Source organism: Rattus norvegicus, chromosome 8, assembly GCF_036323735.1.
Source record: "Rattus norvegicus strain BN/NHsdMcwi chromosome 8, GRCr8, whole genome shotgun sequence".
In the NCBI taxonomy this organism is placed as follows: Eukaryota; Metazoa; Chordata; class Mammalia; order Rodentia; family Muridae; genus Rattus; species Rattus norvegicus.
In genome coordinates this window covers 43,571,857-43,592,247 of record NC_086026.1, presented here as the reverse complement: position 1 = coordinate 43,592,247, position 20,391 = coordinate 43,571,857, and the positions used below count along the sequence as shown (strand labels likewise).

General features: G+C 43.0%; 2 pseudogenes; both read right to left on the bottom strand.

Moving 5' to 3' along the window:
• Positions 1-567: 567 nt before the first annotated feature.
• On the bottom strand, positions 568-7,136 carry LOC134480132 (igE-binding protein-like; annotated as a pseudogene).
• A 674-nt stretch (positions 7,137-7,810) lies between these two features.
• LOC134480131 (PDZ domain-containing protein 4-like) lies at positions 7,811-16,150 on the bottom strand (annotated as a pseudogene).
• Between the last annotated feature and the right edge of the window lie 4,241 nt (positions 16,151-20,391).

The following is a 20,391-nucleotide window of genomic DNA, read 5'->3' as shown; positions in this document are numbered from 1 at the left end:
AAGAGACCAGCACTCAGAATCCACAAGTTGTCAAAAACAGTAAATATTTTGTTTTTTCTACAAAAAATAGAATATTTATTGAAATATGCAACCACCAATATTTTCTAATAGTAAATGCAAAGAAAAAACACAGATCCAGGAAAACTGAAGAATCCAAATTAGGATAAATACTTAAAGCTATAAAAGCCTTAAACTCCTGAAAAAAATGTATAAAAACAGAAGATCAGCTTATTTGGTGATCAAAATCAGGAACTAACCCAGGATTTTCATAAGAAACACTGGTAAGAGACAATAGACTGACAGCTTTCAAATTCAGAAAGGTATAAAGGAAAAAAAATATAACAGGCATGCACACACACACACACACACACACACACACACACACTCACTCACACTTCCCCCTGTCAGAGTGCTACACCCACCAAATGCAGTTTTTAACTAAAAGTAAAAATTTCCTATGCATATGATATATCAGCTTATCAATTTATTATCACAGAAGTTGTTTCAGAAGTTTTACCTTACATGAAAGAGAACATGAAAATAAATGAAAATTGGGGCCCGTATAAATTTAGAGAACAAATTGTAGAATGAAGATGAATATAGCAAACATGATTTCCCTAACTATCAGTTGTTTCAGAGAATAATTTCTAGTGAAAGCAAAACAATAAGGCTTAGTCCTGCTACGTGTATCACATGCAAAATCAAATGCACAGCAACTGCAGAAAGAATACAAGGGCCTATAGGTTGTCTTCATTATGTAGTGTCACTGTATTCCTTCCACATTCCTCTATCTACAGTGCCACTGTAGCCCTGCCATGTCCTGCACTGTCTCTCGCCAGCAAGAATACACGGGGACACACGAATCCTTGCTGCAGCTAAACATTTATTGAATCTTAAGGAGAGTCCCTGCGCTCCTACATGGAGCAGCTTATATACACTCTAGCGTTTCGCATCCACACCTGATTGGTCGCTTACCCATGATCTCATTAGGCACGCCCCGGAGTGGGCAAAGACCTGGCATGAAGGCACTCTTGCACATGCGCACACAGTTAACTTCCTGAAAGGAAGTCGGCACGCACAGCGGAGGCCAGCGCCATCTTGTAATGGCAAAGTTACCTCGGCCTTCCATGTGGGGCGCAGTGGAAGCCAGCGCCATCTTGTGGTGGCGAATGTTTTTGCGGCCCTCTACATCTCCCCCTTATTATTTTATTAATTAATAACAATAAATTATTGTCTAGGCTTGTCTAGGTCCCTGCAGTTACATCCATCTGATGTGGCTCCTGTCTTAGGTCGTTCCTCTATGTCACAGCCTTATCCGTCAAAGGGTAACCCTATCGCCACCAGGCCCCATATCTTAGATTGGTCTGTGCATGAGGAAAGTTGCCTGTTTCTGGATACCGCAGTGCTGTGTGACAGTAACTGTTAATGACCTAGGGCGAACTCTAAAAGAGGCCAGCCAGAAGATGAGTTAGTGGGGGAATCATGATCACTCTATCGCGTGCAGTGAGGAAACCTCAGCGATGTATAAGGGCTGATCAAAGAATCATTGAGTCTCTCTCATCCCAGTGCAATGGATCCACAGATCCATGGGGTGCAAGAGCAGAGAACTCAGATACTGACTAATTTTTGAAGATAGATAACCAAATTTTAGGGGAGGCCCCTTGTTCAATGGCCACAAGTGCTTGAGTGATAATGGCCTTGTCACTTTTCTGTTGAGATCTGAGTTTGCAAACCAACCATAGCATGAACACTAATTCACAGCATAGGGCTGCACCAAACAGAGCCACCCCCACCCATTCTTTGAAGTACTAGGAATCCAAATCCAAAGAGGCAGTGTGAGGGCTAGAGGTAGTTTCCGAGGGATCCATCCGGGAGTCATTTCTAGGCGTCAGAATTCTCCGTGTCAGTCATTCCAGTAGCCAGAATGGGTTGTCTTCTTCCTGCGGGAAAACACAAACCACTTCCCTGGATCTTATTAAGATAGGATCCAGGCCTTTCCATAGACCAGTTAAAACATCTTTCCATTTTACCATCTCTTTTGGTCTATCAGGCTCTGAATAGTGACGTTTGGCCGCAGTATGGCCTTGGGCATCAAGATTTAAAAAATTAAGGGTGAAGAGTGCCATGGAAACAGCTATTCTTGGTACTGAGGGTAGAGCCTCCTCGACTCCCCCTTTTTGTTTAATTAAATAGGATTTAAGAGTGCAATGGGCACGTTCTACAATGCCCTGTCCCTGAGGATTATACGGGAGACCAGTCAGATGAGTCACATCCATCTGGTAGAAGAATTGTTGAAATTTTTGAGAAGTATAAGCTGGTCCATTGTCTGTCTTAAGGAGTTGGGTTTACCCCAAGCACTCCATGCCTCGAGGCAATGTTGAATTGCATGCGAGGCCTTTTCTCCTGTTAGAGGTGTAGCAAACATGATGCCAGAGCATGTATCAATAGAAACATGCAGATACTGATGTCTTCCAAAAGAAGGGATATGAGTAACATCCATTTGCCAGACCTGTAGCGGTCGGATTCCTCGTGGGTTAACTCACACATGGGGTACAGGCAGGAATTGACAACAATTTTGACATTGGGTAACTATCTCCCTAGCTTCTTTTATAGTCAAAGCAAATCGGCGGCATAAAGTTTCAGCCGTCACATGAAATTGTGAAATTCTTTTGCTACATCTAATTGGGGGGACAAGGCAACTGCAATCACTCTTGTAGCTTTGTCTGCTAGGTCATTTCCGCGATACATTGGACCAGGAAGGCCCGAGTGAACTCTAATATGTGTTATAAATACAGGGGATCTCCTGCCGAGAAGGGTAGATTGAATTTGTTGAAAAATTTGAGCAAGTTTGCTGGAAGGCCTGATTAATCCAGCCACCTCAAGAACCTTAACTGCATTAACCACATAGGAGGAATCTGACACAATGTTAAGCGGGCCTGGGAAGGTCTCGAGGACCTCTAGCACCACTAAACATTCCACAACTTGAGGTGAGGTTTCATTATACTGCTTAGATACTACCTTATTATTGACCACATAAGCACCTATACCAGTTTTTGACCCATCTGTATACACTACAATCCCATCAACAAGTGGTTTCTGAGACATTATGTGTGGGAACACAATGGCTTGGCTTAAAGCAAATTGTAGGATCGGGTGTTTTGGATAATGATTATCAATCTGTCCAGCAAAGGAAGTAACTAACACTGCCCAAGCATTTGAGGTAGCAGCTAATGTTTGAACCTGAATGACTGTATATGGTACTATCAAGGTTTTGGGTTCTTTCCCAAAATGACTAATAGCTGCCTTCAACCTGTGGAGTGCAAGCTGAGCAACCGCATCGGGATACCAGTCAATAATCTTAGCAGGAGATGCATTGGGATGGATTCATAATAAAGACCCATTCTGCCACAAGACAGCTGTTGGTAATTGCATAGTTTTGAAAACACACAAATCAAAAGGCTGGGTTTCATCAATGCGCTGCAATTGAGCATCCTGTAAGGCTTTTTCTACAACTTGTAAGGCCTGGCTTGCGGCTGGTGTCAATGCTCTCCGAGAGGAGATATGAGAGTCCCCTTCCAGAATATCAAATAAAGGTTTCAACTCAGGAGAGGAATTCTTTAAAAATGGTCTCAGCCAATTTATATCTCCCAATAATTTTTGGAAATCATTTAAGGAATGTAAATGATCTCTGCGAATCTCTAATTTCTGGGGAACTATTTTTTCAGGATAAATGACCGATCCCAGAAATGAGCCAATTTCTGCAATTTGAACCTTTTCTGTAGCGACTTGTAGTCCCCATTGTCCCAACGTTTTGATTATGATGGGATATGAGGTCTGTAAGGTTGTTAAATCTCTATCACACATTAAAATATCATCCATGTAATGAGCCAGAAGCAAAGATGGAAATTGCTTCCTTATAGGTTCAAGGGCTCGTTGCACATATAGTTGGCAAATAGTGGGGCTACTGGCCATGCCTTGAGGCAGGACCTTCCACTGAAATCTCTTATCAGGTTCAAGATGATTAATAGCTGGTATAGTAAATGCAAACTTCTGTCTGTCTTGTGGACACAAGGGGATGGAAAAGAAACAATCCTTAATGTCTATAATTATTATCTTCCATTGCTTAGGTAAGGCGGAGAGTAAGGGTAGGCCTCATTGGATCGAGCCAAATAAACACATCTGTGCATTAATGGCTCTCAACTCATGGAGAAGTCTCCATTTTCCTGATTTTTTCTTTATCACAAAAATAGTATTCCATGGTGAAATGGACAGTTCTAAATGACCAAGCTGTAATTGTTCATTAACCAATTTAGTGGCAGCTTCTAATTTTTCAGAGGATAGATGCCATTGAGCAACCCATATTGCCTCCTCCGTGAGCCAGGGTATGGGCATAGAACCCTCAATGGTACCTAGGAAAAACCCAGGCCCTGCCTTCCTATATTACCTTCTTGTGAGACCGGTTCTAATATTCCTTGTTCCTTTTTTCCTAATACCTTCCCTTCCTCGTAGCCCATTCTCTTCATAATCTCGACAGCTTGTCGAGAGTACTTGTTAGTCAATGTCAGACCTAGACCCTGTAAGACATCCCTCCCCCAAAGGTTAACAGGAAGAGGGAGGACATAAGGAATAAACCTTCCGATTGGCCTTCTGGAGCATGCCAGATCAAGGAGCGTGAGCTGATAGTGGGGCTGGCCTCATACCCTAGTCCTTGTAAGGAATGGGATGATTGAGTGACAGGCCATGCCTTAGGCCACCAACTAGAGGAGATAATGCTCTTATCAGCCCCTGTATCTAGAATTCCCGTAAAAGTTTTCCCTTCTATATTCAACTCTAAAGAGGGTCTGGAATTAAGGTCCATCATTAAATAAGCAGAATCAGTCCCGGAAGAGCCAAACTTCGCGGTGCCTCTAGGAACCCCGGAAGAAGGAAAATGATCATGGAAGCTTGGAAGAATAATCAACTGAGCAATCCTGTCACCTGAGGAGATGGAAAAATACGCCTTGAGGGCAAGAGCAGAGAACTTGAAGTTCTCCCGTGTAATCTTGATCCATTATTCCAGGGTGAACAATAAGTCCCTTTAAGGTTAAGGAGGATCAACCCATAATAAGGCCGACACTTCCCACGGGTAGGGGGCCTTTGTAGTCAGTGGGGACCGGTTGCACACCCATCAGTGGCATTAATATGAATTGGGTGGTGGAACAGAGTTCCACTCCTGCTGAGCCTTTTGTGGCTCTGTGAACCGTGGTGTCCATCTGTTGTAAGCTGGAGTACCATATGTTTTGGGGCCCTGAGACTTGGGGCCCAGATACTCGTTTTTTGGAGTGTTTTCACCCCTTCTGCCTGGGGAGGCACGGGCTGAATAATCCTGCCTCCGATATCTTTAACTGAGCGACACTCACTAGCCCAATGATAGCCTTTCCCACACTTAGTACACAGTCCTGGTGCTCTCTTCTTTTAGAGGGCCTAACACTCCTTTTTCAGATGTCCTGGTTTGCCACAGTTATAGCAGACCCTGCGATCATCTGTACCTGAGCACTTTTGGCCCTGTATGATAGCAGCCGCGAGGCCGGCATTAGTAAGCGGGCCTCCAAGTTCTCGGCAAACTCTCAGCCAGTCCTGTAATCCTTTGCTCTTCCTAGGTGTAATAGCTGCTCTGCATTCCTGTGCGGCTTGCTCATAGACCAACTGTTCCACTAAAGGCATTGCCTGTTCAGGGTCTCCAAAGATCCTGCCTGCTGCCTCTGTCATCCTAGCCACGAAGTCTGAGAATGGCTCCTGGGGGCTTTGTATAATTCTCATTAAGTGTCCCCCAGACTCTCCCTTCTTGGATAGTGCCTTCCACGCCTTAACAGCAGCAACGGAAATTTGAGCGTATGCTCCCCAGTCATAGTTTGTTTGATTATTGGCATACTGCCCTTGTCCTGTTAGCAGATCAAGCGTCCAGTCTCTGATTTCCTTCAGCAATGGCATTGACTTTGGCCTGTGCCTGAGAGGCGTCATACCACAAGGCTTTCCATTCCATATATTGTCCCATATTAGAGAGCGCAGCCTTCACTGTTGTCTGCCAGTCTCCTGGAGTCATGGCCAGAGTGGCAAGCCTCTCGACTTGAGCAATAGTAAAATTGGCACTAACTCCATAGTTACGGACCGACTCGGCAAGTTCCTTAATTTGAACATATTCTACTGGTGCGTGAACACGGCCTCCATCGGCAGCCTCAAACACCGGAAATGCCTGTTGTATCTTTTTCTGTTCCTCTTTAGTGAGGAAGGAATCTGAGTGAAATGTCTCCATATAAGATGGAGGGGCGCTGGGGCTTATAGGCCGGGAAACTGCATGGTTTCCACCTCCCACTTCCTTTTGTTTACCCAAGCTGTTAGCTCATTGTTCATCTGGGTAGTATCCTTCTTCTTCATAGCGAGCTGCCTCATCTTCTAAATCCTCTTCTTCAGAGGAGCTAAGCTCATCTGTCTCTGAGCTATCAAGCTCTGAAATCTTTAAATCCTTTACTGGATAAAGACTTCTCCTTTTCAAGACTTTTTTCTCCCTTCTCTGTTTTATCTCTCCTGGGGCATTTTCTCCCCAATCTCTCGCATCCGCAGAGGGGACTGTCTGCTTGTTATCTTTTTTCCTTGAGCTCTTTAGTGTTTTTATCCCATCCTGTTTCTGACATGTCGCCTTGCACCTCCTCCAGCGCTCTCCACTTTGCTATTTCAGCTGGGCGGCTCCCATGCGACCTCTGACACTGTCTGGCGGTAGCTAGAAACTCAAAGGCCAATAGAGAAAGCTCGAGGGCTGCCAAAACGATAATAAAAACTTCTGCCGTATCTAGCAGGGGAGTGAAGTAGAACAGGTCAAGGCTAAGCATTGTCTCTCAGGATATTACCCGCGTCCTGCAGCTTTGGATTCTCTTGGCCTATGAAGGACCTCTCGGCACCTGGCAATGGTGTAGCGTCCCGGGTTCTCGTCACCAAATGTCCCGTGCTGTCTCTCGCCAGCAAGAATACGTGGTGACACACGAATCCTTGCTTCAGCTAAACATTTATTGAATCTTAAGGAGAGGCCCCGCGTGCCAGCATGGCGTGGCTAATATACACCCTAGCATGGCGCATCCACACCTGATTGGTTACTTACCCATGGTCTCATTAGGCACGCCCCAGAGTGGGCAAAGACCTGGCACGAAGGCACTCTTGCACATGCGCACACAGTTAACTTCCTGAAAGGAAGTCGCCTGGCGCAGCAGAGGCCAGCGCCATCTTGTAATGGCAAAGCTACCTTGGCCTTCCACGTGGGGCGCAGTGGAAGCCAGCGCCATCTTGTGGTGGCGAATGTTATTGTGCCCCTCTACGTTGCCATAGAATTTCAAATGTAGCATTATGTAGCCCTTCCAAGTTACATTATCAACAATGTCAATATAGCTCTTCCACTCATCAGTGCAGTCCTTCATGTACACCTGATAATTTGAATATGCCTGCTATTAGAAGGGGACATGACTGAGAATAGTACAAAATCAGGTATACCTAATTTGCCCAATAGTAAAAATAAAATGTGATCTTGAAAATATTTACAGTTAAATAACGTAAGACATTGAATTTTTCTGTATTATTCTATAGTGTAAATCGCAAAATAGTACAAGGGTTGTCCTTTTTATTTATTTTTTTATTAACTTGAGTATTTCTTATTTACATTTCGAATGTTATTCCCATTCCGGGTTTCCAGGCCAACATCCCCCTAACCCCTCCGCCTCTCCTTCTACATGGATTTCCCCCCTTCCTCCCCCCCCATTACCACCCTCCCCCCAACAATCACGTTCACTGTGGATTCAGTCTTAGCAGGACCAAGGACTTCCCCTTCCACTGGTGCTCTTACTAGGCTGTTCATTGCTACCTATGAGGTTGGAGCCCAGGGTCAGTCCACGTATCATCTTTGGGTAGTGGCTTAGTCCCTGGAAGCTCTGCTATTTGAAGAGGACATGCCTGAGAATAGTACAAAATCAGGTATACCTAATTTTCCCAATAGTAAAAACAAAACGTGATCTTGAAAATACTTACAGTTAAATAACGCAAGACATTGGATTTCTCTGTATTATTCTTTAGAGTAAATGGCAAAATGCTACAAGGGTTGTAAATTTTATCTTTGAAATATATTTAATATTTTCTTTGGTGGTTTCAAAAATATTTTGGGGTTGAACTCAGGCTATCGGAACTAATGAACTATCTTACTGGTCATTTTAAAAACCGAGGGCTGATAAGATGATTCAATTGATACATTTGAATTGAAGTCTGACATCCATAATGCCAGTAATTCAGAATCAGAATGGTGGAAAGGTAACACTGCTTTCTCTAAGTTGAACTCTGACATGTAGACATGGGCACTTAAATATGCATACCAATATACATACAAATAAATAAGAATAAAACAAACTGAACTGAAACTATCCAAGAAATCATATTGAACAGTGAAATCAGTTTCATTAGGCATACAATATATGTCAGACTACCCAATGCAAAATAGAGGTATATGTATCATACAGAATAGGAACAGTATCCAAGGTACATTATGTAGGAAACATGGTATGGGCTGAGGGTTTTGAGTTAGTATGATTCTTGGTGACATATTCTAGGGCAATAACTGAATGAACATCTCTGTGAGATGATGTCACAGGCGAGGCAGGTATAAAATAGAATGAGTTCTGTCATTGGACAAGAAGGAAGGATGGGCAGGAGAAAAGTTGGAGGGAAGGGGTGGAGACTGGAAAAGAAAGGATGAAAAGACAGGAGGAACAGGAGAAGCCACCACTGAAAGAGAACTTGGAGACTGATGTTAAGATTCCACGCTGTTACATCACAGGTTGTTATAAATGTTTTAATGTTCTTTTTTTTTTAGAAAGGCAGCTTGCTTTATTCTTGGGATGTAGTTGGGGATCAGGGGCATCCTGTAGAATCCAGTGAGCTTCACCAAGCCTGAGAGGCACCAAACAAGTGGCACTTTTAAGTTACATCATCTGGGTCCTAGTCATCTCTTAGCCCACCTTCCTTTCATTGGGCCCAAGCCTCCCAACTCCCACCAGATCATCTCTAAACTACATAAGGTCTTCTGTGTTGCTCATTTGGTTTGGCACTCCTTACTTATGCCAGTGAGAAGAGTGGCTCTGCCACAGTTGACATAGAAGAATTCTTTTGAATGGATACTGTGCCCAAAATCCCTATGATCTCACTCTCCTTCAGTCACTGGTGAGAGAAGTGGGCCTCATGGTTAAGCCTTGAAAGCCAAGGCAGAACCCCTTTGCTACTCCTCAGGGTAGAGGCCACCAGGACAGCGGCTTTTTATTCTAACCCATCTTCTTCCTTTCCCTCCCACCCAACCATCTCTCTCCCCCCCCAACCTCCTCAGCCAGCACTCGGTGGGGTTCACCTTTGCCAGGCTACCTAAAGGAGCTGCCAGCCCCCAGGGCAGGTCCACAAAACAGAAAACAACTATTGGCAAGCACAGAAAAAAAAGAAAATCACAAAATTCAGGGTTACCTTTGTCTACAAATAATTGCAGCTCCTAGAAGAGGAGAGGTCGTTTTCTGCATGAAGTTGGACATTTTCTTGTGCTTAGGATAGTTCACCTCACCTCTCCGCACTGACTTTCCTGTCTCCAAGAACATAGCAAGAATACCATGTGCAAGCACACAGAGGTGCTCTTTATGGGTATGCCTCTATGCTGGTTGTTGGCATAGCTTCTTGGGGAGAAGGAACTAGATGTAAGAGAAGTGTTCCTTCCTGGGGCTTTCTATTTACCAAAGTCCTATGCACACATACATATACAGGTAGGAGTGTGCATGAGCACATCGTGCAAGCACACACATCGACAGACACTAGATTCTAAGGAAGCGTGAGGGTCAGATTCTCTAGGCCTGGGCTGGGCTCCTGCTGGAGCAGCATAGACAGTGGTGACAGAGAGCAGAGGGTTGTAGATCCTTTTCCCATCAGCTGAGCGGGCACCATGTGCCAGCATCTCATGGATGGTGATCCAGTTGTCCAGAATCTTCTTGTTTCTCTTCTTTATGGTCTTACACTGGCTCAGCGCAATGATGTTGAGCTTAGGTTTGCTGTCACCATTCTGCTGCTCCCTTAGACACTCCAGATAGCTCTGGATGAACTCACCATGCTGCCTTTGCTCCCATGCTCGATTCAGGTGTCATTTCCTCTCTTCTTTGTTCCAGTAGCGGCCCATCTTCATCACACTTACTGCATCATCATCAGTGGTCATACCACTGCACGCCTCTCGGATCTTCAGGCCTCTGACCTTCAGCAGCCGATCTCGTACAGGCCACTTGGCCACATAGTGGGTCCCATCACTTCACACCTTCACTTTCCAGTCCATGCGGGGTGCTTCAACAGCTGCAGCCACCACCCTGTCCACCCGAAGACCACTAGCCAAGCTCAAGGAGCCATGACTCAGATCCTCCAGGGTACGTGGCGGGGCCAACTGCATACAGCTATGGTACTGCTTGATCTCCTGGCCACCGTGGCACTTGGAGAGGTAAGGGCTACCTACAGGGCTCACACGCTCCAGAGTAACACTTGTCTTGGTGCTGCGGCTGATATGCTCTTCTGTGTTGTCTACGACCCACTTCGGGATCCCGCTAAAGTTATCAGAACTTGGCTGAGCTCCCTGGTGAAGGAGCACCCTTGAGGTGGGTGGTGACAGGAGGGCGAGAAGGGGTCCAGTTCAAGTTGGAATTGCCAGCAGCAGATTGCTTCAGGGGGCTCTCAGGCAGAGGCTCCACAAGCAGTGGAGTGCTGTGGCAGCTCTCCCCATTGTTGTAGGCGCTGGTGCTATCCTTGTCAGATTTCTCTGGCAGTTCAGATATATCAGATAGCTCATGCTTTTTGGGCTCACTGGCTGCCAGGTCATAGAGACTCTCTTCTTCCAGCAGCCAGAACTTCATACAACGCTCCATCAACTGCTGCATCTTCTGTGCCCACAAGATAGTGCAACACTTGAACTCTAGGTGCCGAAGGTCTTCCTCCAGCATAGCCATCTCATGGCCTAGGCTCTCATTGTGGTTGACATCTAGGGCACTGTTGCCACTGGAGGCCTGGGAGAAGAAGATACTCAGCTGGTTGCCATTTTCCAGGTGGCACTTGATCTCCAGCAGCTCCCCGCAGCGTTCATACTCCTCATCAGTGAGCCCAGGAAGGTCAGCCCCTCCCAGCCCTGCCCCCTCAGCTAGCAAAGAATTATGCTGAAGTAGAAGTCCCTGCTCTGTAGGGCATCCCCTTGTAGACCGAACTTGCGCAGGCTTCCAAAGGTGTTGGTGGTGCTGGGAGGTTCATCCCTGAGCAGGTCATGTTCAGAGCTCTCTTAGTTGTGGGTACAAGCATTAGTCTGGCCTACCCTGCTGTCCAGGTCCTGGCTGTTGCCCAAGCCAGGGCCCCCATCAGGAGCCCCCTTCTCATCATTTCCAGTCTGCTGGTCAGAGGTGTTCTTAAGGGATGGATGTGTACAGGGCTTTGTATGATTAGGTGAGCAATTTTATCTTATCAATTAGATCAAATGTTTTTGTGTTGTATGTTTTTTCATGTGCAGATTTAAGTGTAAGAGTGTGTGGCAGGGGGGTTGGGGATTTAGCTCAGCGGTTGAGCACTTGCCTAGCAAGCGCAAGGCCCTGGGTTCGGTCCCCAGCTCCGAAAAAAAAAAAAAAAGAGTGTGTGGCAGATAATCTGGGCCGCATAGGACTTGGGATATGTTTCTGTCCTGGAAACCTGCCTTTGGAATTAGATAGCTAGAGAGATTTCTTTCAGGCTCAGAGAGAGGCCTTCAGCAGTGTGATATGGGATGGAGCAGAGCTGATGAGATGCTTTGCTCACTGAGTCAAAGATATCTACCAGATATCTTGGAACACTGTCATGCCGGCCCTAGAGCGGGTCAAAAGACTGCTTTATTTTTATAATATTACAACAACACACCTTAGAAAAATATTTTCAGTAAATATATTAAACACACACTTATGTTTTAAAATGTACATATTCACATTGTGACCTACTCATAATTCTAAAGCTTTTAAATGTCCACCTAAAATGTAAGGAAACCTTCAAAAAGATCTTTGGAATGGGATCACTAACAACATTTCCTCCCAACAGCACTGTGAACATTTTCTTAAGAGAATGAAAAATATAAAAATAAATATCCCAAACACCCCCAATTTTAAAAAGTATGGAATTTACTAAAGCAAAGGTAAATAGTGGAGGTTTCCAGAAGTATAAAGAATCACATGTGTGTGAACACAGTGGAAAAGGACACGGTGGTGTATGAGCACCTTCACCTGTGTTGTCTCATCTTAGTCACTTGATGGCACTGAGGATGTCTGAGTGATTCTGTAAGCACAATTCTTGTTTTCTGACACAATTAGCCTGTGTTGTCTCTGTCTTATCCATGGTTTAAGACATTAATGCATTTTAACAGTTGGCATATTGTTAACAGATGGGGAAGTTTTCTTGGGGTGGAAGTATCAAACTAGGAATGTTTCTTTGAGAGATGTACTTTTTTCCTTGATTCCTTTCAATTTTACTCAGTTCTGCTGCTTCCCAAATGCCATGAGTTTAATAACTATGTTCTCCTGCATCCTTCCATCATGGTGGTAGAAACCTCTGAAATCATGAAATAAAATTCTTTTATTCTTTCATTGTTTGACTCTGGTTACAGTCATGGAAAGCTGTCTAACATGTGCCCCGTGTTGTCTGAGTAAGAATGAAGTGAGATGCTGGAGCTCTTGTTTGCTGGTCAGCCTGACAGAAAAGGTAATGCTGAAGTAAAGCTTCATTAATCAGGTCTGTTATATTCACAGGGAAACCACCCCTATTTACAATATTTGTCAGATAAGACACATGTGTTACAAAAGGTAACAATAAAGGGAGGAAGGGGAGAGTGCACATGTAAGAGTAATGGCTAATCCTGTTTGTCAACTTGACTATATCTGGAATGAATTCCAATCCAGATTTGGAGGGCTCAACTGTGATCCAAACCTTGAGCCTGGGAGACACAAGTTTCTGACTTTGACATATGCCTGAAGATATTGAGGCATAGAGGCTATGGAAAGCTTAGGACCAGTCAAGGTAGTACATGCCTTTAATTGCAAGAGACTAAGGCACTGAGATCTTTGAGTTCAAGGTCAACTTAGGACAAACAAGGACCAGAACCAGGATGTGGTGGTACATACCATTAATCTGGACTACACCTGTTGAATATTTACTTAAGTACATTGATAGAAGGAAGATTAGCTCTTCTTCATTTGCTTGCATTTACTTTCCACACATCTGTTGGAATCTACAGGAGACCAGATGAAACAACTAGCCTTGTAGGACTAAGAAACTACTAGATTCTTGGACTTCTCATTCGCAGCTGACCATTGTTGGGGAATTTGACTACAGACTGTAAGTCATCCTAACAAATTCCATTACCATATAGAGACTATGTATTAGTTCTGTGAGTCTAAGAATCCTGATTAATACAGTCAATGGTGAAAGTATGGATTAAGAAATGTAAAGAAGCCAGAATCCTAGAAATGGAGAGTGACAATTCACCTGTCAATTACCAAAACCTGATGCTAAGCCAAGGCAGGTGTCAGAATCTACACAGTTGTAGATATTGATGGTCTCACATCATTTGGCTATAAGGTACACAGATGGGTTAAAGGCTTACTTAAGTACAACACAGCAAGCAAGACTTAAACCTTTAAATCCTGTTACATAAAGAGTGGTCATTATAACATACATATTCCTTTTTCAGATTTTTGTTATAAAAATGCTTAGTGAAATTTGTGAGTAAATAAACTATAAACCATGATTTCATTCATCAATCTGGTCATGAAGACCACCAAGAGAATCCTCCCTGCCCTCCAGTTATTTTCTCAGAACTGGATTATTGTCCTGTCCTACAGTTATTTGCAATCAATACCAGAAACAGAAGAATTCTTTCCAAATTTTACATGGAGTCACATTCTCCCATCCTCAACATCTTTGCCAAAGATCACAGAGAACTTTATGTCTCATAGACATGCAAGAATACCCTAAAATCTCCAAGGACTTACATACCCATTGAGACTATCCATTAGAGATGCTTCTGATCTTTTGTAGGTTTATAGGTACTTAACTCCTGTTTTACAAACCCTGGAAGAATTGATCAGTTCAAAGTGAATAAAATTTAGTGTTGAAAGGATGAAACCAAGTGTATGAGGATCATTTTGAGCCCAGCTTCAAACACTGTACAGGAACTGAGCCCATGGCTCTGTATAAGAAAAAAAAAATGAGGGGAGAAGTTGGATGTATATTGAATTTACCTCTGCAGGGAAATCATGACTTTGACTCTTAAACAGGATGGTTTAAGTAGGACAAAAATCTTTCCCCACCCTAAATCAAGGTAATGGACACACTTTAAGGATGAAAATAGGAGGTGTGATGAAGCCTGCTTGAGCTGGCCATACAGGATTGGACAGTTCCTCCATTTTTCTCATTATCATCATCCTATTAAGAACTCTTCTTGCCCACCTTTTATACTGTATTTAGGGTATGAACAAGTAAGTTAAATAAAAAGTGAAAATGAAGTATAAAAGAAACAAAATGAGGAGAAAGAAGATAAGCAATTTGACAGAGGACCAGGAACAGGAAAAAGAGAAAAGCACTATGATTGTCATATCAGTGGCAAGGGGAGAAGGAGAATGTACAGGTATGGAAATGAAGAGTTCATTTAACCATAGTCAAATACCATCTATTGCAGATCTCCCAAAAGAACAAAACATGATCTGTATGTTTACTCACAAGCACTGGTTCCTACCATCTGCCATGAACTCATTTCCAGGAAGTTCACCAGCAGAGGCACCAAGAAGTAATTTCTATTTACACTGAGATTCTAAAACTGGAGAGTAGCAGTGAGAAGACAGAGAACTCAGGAAGTAGCATGTACAGGCAAGGAAGGAAGTGCAGTGTGATCCCAGGCTCTGGATTGAGCAGTTTGCCTGGAGAGAATCCAGGTTCCTCATTGCTACTTTGTGACCCAGTAGGATATATTCTTCTGGCTTCTTTCCCATTGGCTTTACTGTCAGATTTGTGTGTGAGATACTCAAAGAATTGTGAAATCTAGTGAATGATGAATGCAGAGAATAAGTGCAAAGGTCTAATCTAGAAGCAAACCAAAAAGAGAACAATATTCAGAACCACTGATGGAACCAAGCCAGAGACAATATCAGGCAGTGGTCAAGAATAGTCTTCAGAGATGAGATGACAAGAATATAATTATCCATAATAGCAGTCATATATCTCTCAAAAGATTAAAAGCAAAAAAAAAAAAAACAAATGATGGAATAATGAAAGGATACTGAAAGCTACAAGGGGAAGGAAAAGAAATGGTCTATTTATCAAAAAAGTGAGCACATGAGAATAGTGTGTGATTATTCCACAGAAACTTTAAAAGAGTGAAGGTTCTAGAAGATGTATGCCAAGTTCTAATACATAAGAACTGTTACACCAAACAAAGCTACCTATTAGAATTGAAGGTGAAACACCATTTTCCATGATAAAAACTGACTAGTTAAATTCTACAGAAGATATGAGAAGAAATACATCATTCTGAAGAGAAGGAAAAACACACCCAAGCACACACACTGAAATTACAATGCCAAGATGATTAATAAAAATGTATATCCCTGCACCCAAATCCCAAGGGGGAGAGGGATGGACCTTCAGAAGTGCAGACACTTCTGAGGAATCAGAGGAGACTATCCTCTGCCCACATTCCGGATTGAAGAGAGAATCACCCAGTGACAGCTGTGCCCTTGGGCGCAGGGACCTAGGAGCAGTCAGGGACAGGATGCTTCTGATTTCTGCCAGCACCAAGAACCAGAAGAACCTACACACCTGAGAGCAGAGGTAAGACCAACTTTTCTGCTCTAATTGACCTGACTGATGTATTCAGGACCCACAAAGGAAGAAGTCGTAAGGGACAGGGCACTTCCAGTTTCTGGCCATGCCTGGAACTGAATTTATTTCATCCCACAGTTCCCTGCTCCCAAATGCCATGGGCGAAAGAGATGAACACCCTGAAGTGCGGACCATTCTGAGGCTGAAGGACAGACTGCCGCTTCTGCCCAACTTTGCCCACATCCATGGCCCAAGAGGAAATTGCATAGTGCCTCTGAACATAAGACTATAGGAGCAGTGAACAGCAGGAGCCTGCTGTTCTGATCTGCTCCTGGAGCTGAACTCAATTGGTCAAACAGCTATGTGTACCAAAATCCCATGGCGGAGAGAGCTGGATCCTCACAAATCCAGACACTCCTGAGAAATCAGAGGAGACTACTCTCTGCCCATATTCACCACCCAAGAGGAAATCACCTAGTGCCATCTGTGCTACCTATGCGCAGGAACCTAGGAGCAGTAAGGGGCAGTACCCTTCAGATTCCTACATGTGCCAAGAGCTGAATAACATTTACCAGGAGTGCCTACAGGCCTGAGAGCTGAGCACTCTAAGTTCCAGGTGAAAGAATGCAGGAAAGGAGGTTTACAGGAGTGCTGACATAGAGACCTACAGAAGGGTCAAGCCACTGTCAGAAATGGCAAGACATGCTGACACCAGAGACAACCTGATGGTGAGAGGCAAGCATAGTAACCTAAGGAAAAGAAACCAAGACTACTTGCCATCATCAGAGCCCCGTTTTCCCAACAAAGCTAATATTAAATATCCAAAAACACCAGTAAAGCAATATTTAGATTTAAAAATTACATTTTATGATGATGAGGGAGGACTTTAAGAAGGATATAAATGGCTCCCTTAAAGAAGTACACGACAACACAAGTAAATACACAAAAGCCATTAAAGAGCAAACACAAAAATCCCTTAGAGAACCCCTTAAAGAATTATAGGAAAACACACCCTAACAGGTGAAGGAATTGAACAAAACCATCCAGGAGTTTAAAATGGAAATAGAAACAAGAAAAAAGCACAAAGGGAGGCAAGCCTTGAGATAGAATACCTAGGGAAGAGATCAGGAGACAAAGATGCAAGCATCACAAACAGAATACAAGAGCTAGAATAGACAATCTCAGGGACAGAAGATGCCATAGAAAACATCGACACAAACATCAAAGACAGTGTAATATACAAAAAGCTCATAGGCCAAAACATCCAGGAAATCCAGGACACAATAAGAATATCAAATCTGGGGCTGGGGATTTAGCTCAGTGGTAGAGCGCTTACCTAGGAAGCGCAAGGCCCTGGGTTCGGTCCCCAGCTCCGAAAAAAAGAACCAAAAAAAAAAAGAATATCAAATCTAAGGAAAATAGGTATAGAAGAGAGTGAAGACTCCCAACTTAAATGTCCAGTAAATATTTTCAACAAAATTATAGAAGAAAACCTCCCTAATCTAAAAAAGGGATGCCGATAGATATAAAAGAAGCCTACAGAACTCCAAATAGATTGCACAAGAAAAGAAATTTCTCCCATCACATAATAGTCAAAACAACAAATGCACAAAACAGAAAAGAATTTTAAAAGCAGTAAGGGAAAATATGTCAATTTACATATAAAGGGAGACCTATAAGAATTACATCAGACTTCTCACCAAAAGAGTATGAAAGACAGAAGATCCTGGGCAGATGTCATACAGACCCTGAGAGAACACAAGTGCAAACCCAAATTACTATATCCAGCAAAACTCTCAATTAAGATAGATGAAGTTAGAGATAAGGGCACAGGAGCAGCAGGTCCGCTGCGTCTGAGACACCACCAGAACCTGAAGGGATGGACTGAATAAATAGTTCTCTGCACCAAAATCCCATGGGCAGGAGAGGTAAACCTTCAGAAAGGCAGACACCCCTGGGAAACCAGAAGAGACTACACTCTGCCCACCTCTCTGACTCCAGATGGAAACACCAAACTCCATCAGGGACTCTGGTGCACAGGGGCTCCTGGAAAGGGCAGCACAGGTCCTCCTGGTTGCTACCCCCGTGGAGAGCTCATAAGCAACACCCCAGGAGCAAACTTGAGCCTCGGGACCACAGGTAAGACCAACTTTTCTGCTCCAAGCAACCTGCCTGGTGAACTCAGGGAACAGGCCCACAGGAACAGATGAAGACCTGTAGATAGGAAAAACTACATGCCCGAAAGCAGAACACTCTGTTCTCATAACTGGGTGAAAGAAAACAGGAAAACAGGTCGACAGCACTTCTGACATACAGGCTTATAGGACAGTCTAGCCACTCTAAGAAATAGCAGAACAAAGTAACACTAGAGATAATCTGATGGCGAGAGGCAAGCACAGGAACCCAAGCAACAGAAACCAAGACTACATGGCATCATCGGAGCCCAATTCTCCCACCAAAGCAAACACGGAATTTCCAAGCACACCAGAAAAGCAAGATCTATATTCAAAATCATATTTGATCATGATGCTGGAGGACTTCAAGGAAGATATGAGGAACTCCCTTAGAGAAACACAGGAAAACATAAATAAACAAGTAGAAGCCTACAGAGAGGAATCATAAAAATCCCTGAAAGAATTCCAGGAAAACACGATCAAACAGTTGTAGGAATTAAAAATGGAAATAGAAGCAATCAAGAAAGGACACATGGAAACAACCCTGGATATAGAAAACCAAAGGAAGAGACAAGGAGCCGTAAATACAAGCATCACCAACAGACTACAAGAGATAGAACAGAGAATCTCAGGAACAGAAGATTACATAGAAATCATCTACTCAATGGTCAAAGATAATGTAAAGCAGAAAAAGCAACTGGTCCAAAACATACAGGAAATCCAGGACTCAATGAGAAGATCAAACCTAAGGATAATAGGTATAGAAGAGAGTGAAGACTCCCAGCTCAAAGGACCAGTAAATATCTTCAACAAAATCATAGAAGAAAACTTTCCTAACCAAAAGAAAGAGATACCCATAGGCATACAAGAAGCCTACAGAACTCCAAATAGATTGGACCAGAAAAGAAACACCTCCCGTCACATAATAGTCAAACACCAAATGCTCAAAATATAGAAAGAATATTAAAAGCAGGAAGGGAAAAGGTCAAGTAACAAATAAAGACAGACCTATCAGAATCACACCAGACTTTTCGCCAGAGACTATGAAAGTCAGAAGATCCTGGACAGATGTCATACAGACCATAAGAGAACACAAATGCCAGCCCAGGTTACTGTATCCTGCAAAACTCTCAATTAACATAGATGGAGAAACCAAGATATTCCATGACAAAACATATTTACACAATATCTTTCTACAAATCCAGTGCTACAAAGGATAATAAATGGTAAAGCCCAACATAAAGAGGTAAGTTACACCCTAGAAAAAGCAAGAAACTAATCGTCTTGGCAACAAAACAAAAAGAAGAAAAGCACACTAACATAACCTCATATCCAAATATGAATATAACAGGAAGCAATAATCACTATTCCTGAATATCTCTCAACATCAATGGTCTCAACTCCCCAATAAAAAGACATAGATTAACAAACTGGATACTCAATGAGGACCCTGCATTCTGCTGCCAACAGGAAACACACCTCAGAGACAAAGACAGACACTACCTCAGAGTGAAAGGCTGGAAAACATCTTTCCAAGCAAATGTTCTGAAGAAGAAAGCTGGAGTAGCCATTTTAATATCAAATAAAATCAATTTTCAACTAAAAGTCATCAAAAAAGGTACGGAAGGACACTTCATATTCATCAAAGGAAAAATCCACCAAGATGAACTCTCAGTCCTAAATATATATGCCCCAATTAAAAGGGCACCTACATACGTAAAAGATACCTTACTAAAGCTCAAAACACATATTACACCTCACACAATAATAGTAGGTGATTTCAAGACCCAACTCTCATCAATGGACAGATCATGGAAACAGAAATTAAACAGAGACATAGACAGACTAAGAAAAGTCATGAACCAAATGGACTTAACAGTTATTTATGGAACATTCTATCATAAAGCAAAAGGATATACATTGTACTCAGCTCCTCACGGTGCATTCTCCAAAATAGACCATAGAATTGGTCAAAAAAACGGGCCTCAACAGATACAGAAAGGTATAAATAATCCCATGCGTGCTATCAGACCACCACGGCCTAAAGCTGGTCCTCAATAACAATAACGGAAGAACACCCACATATACGTGGAAGTTGAACAATGCTCTACTCAATGATAACCTAGTCAAGGAAGAAATAAAGAAAGAAATTAAAGACTTCTTAGAAATTAATGAAAATGAAGGGACAACATACCCCAACTTATGGGACACAAAGAAAGCTGTGCTAAGAGGAAAACTCATAGCTCTGAGTACCTGCAGAAAGAAACAGGAAAGAGCATATGTCACCAGCTTGACGGCACACCTCAAAGCTCTA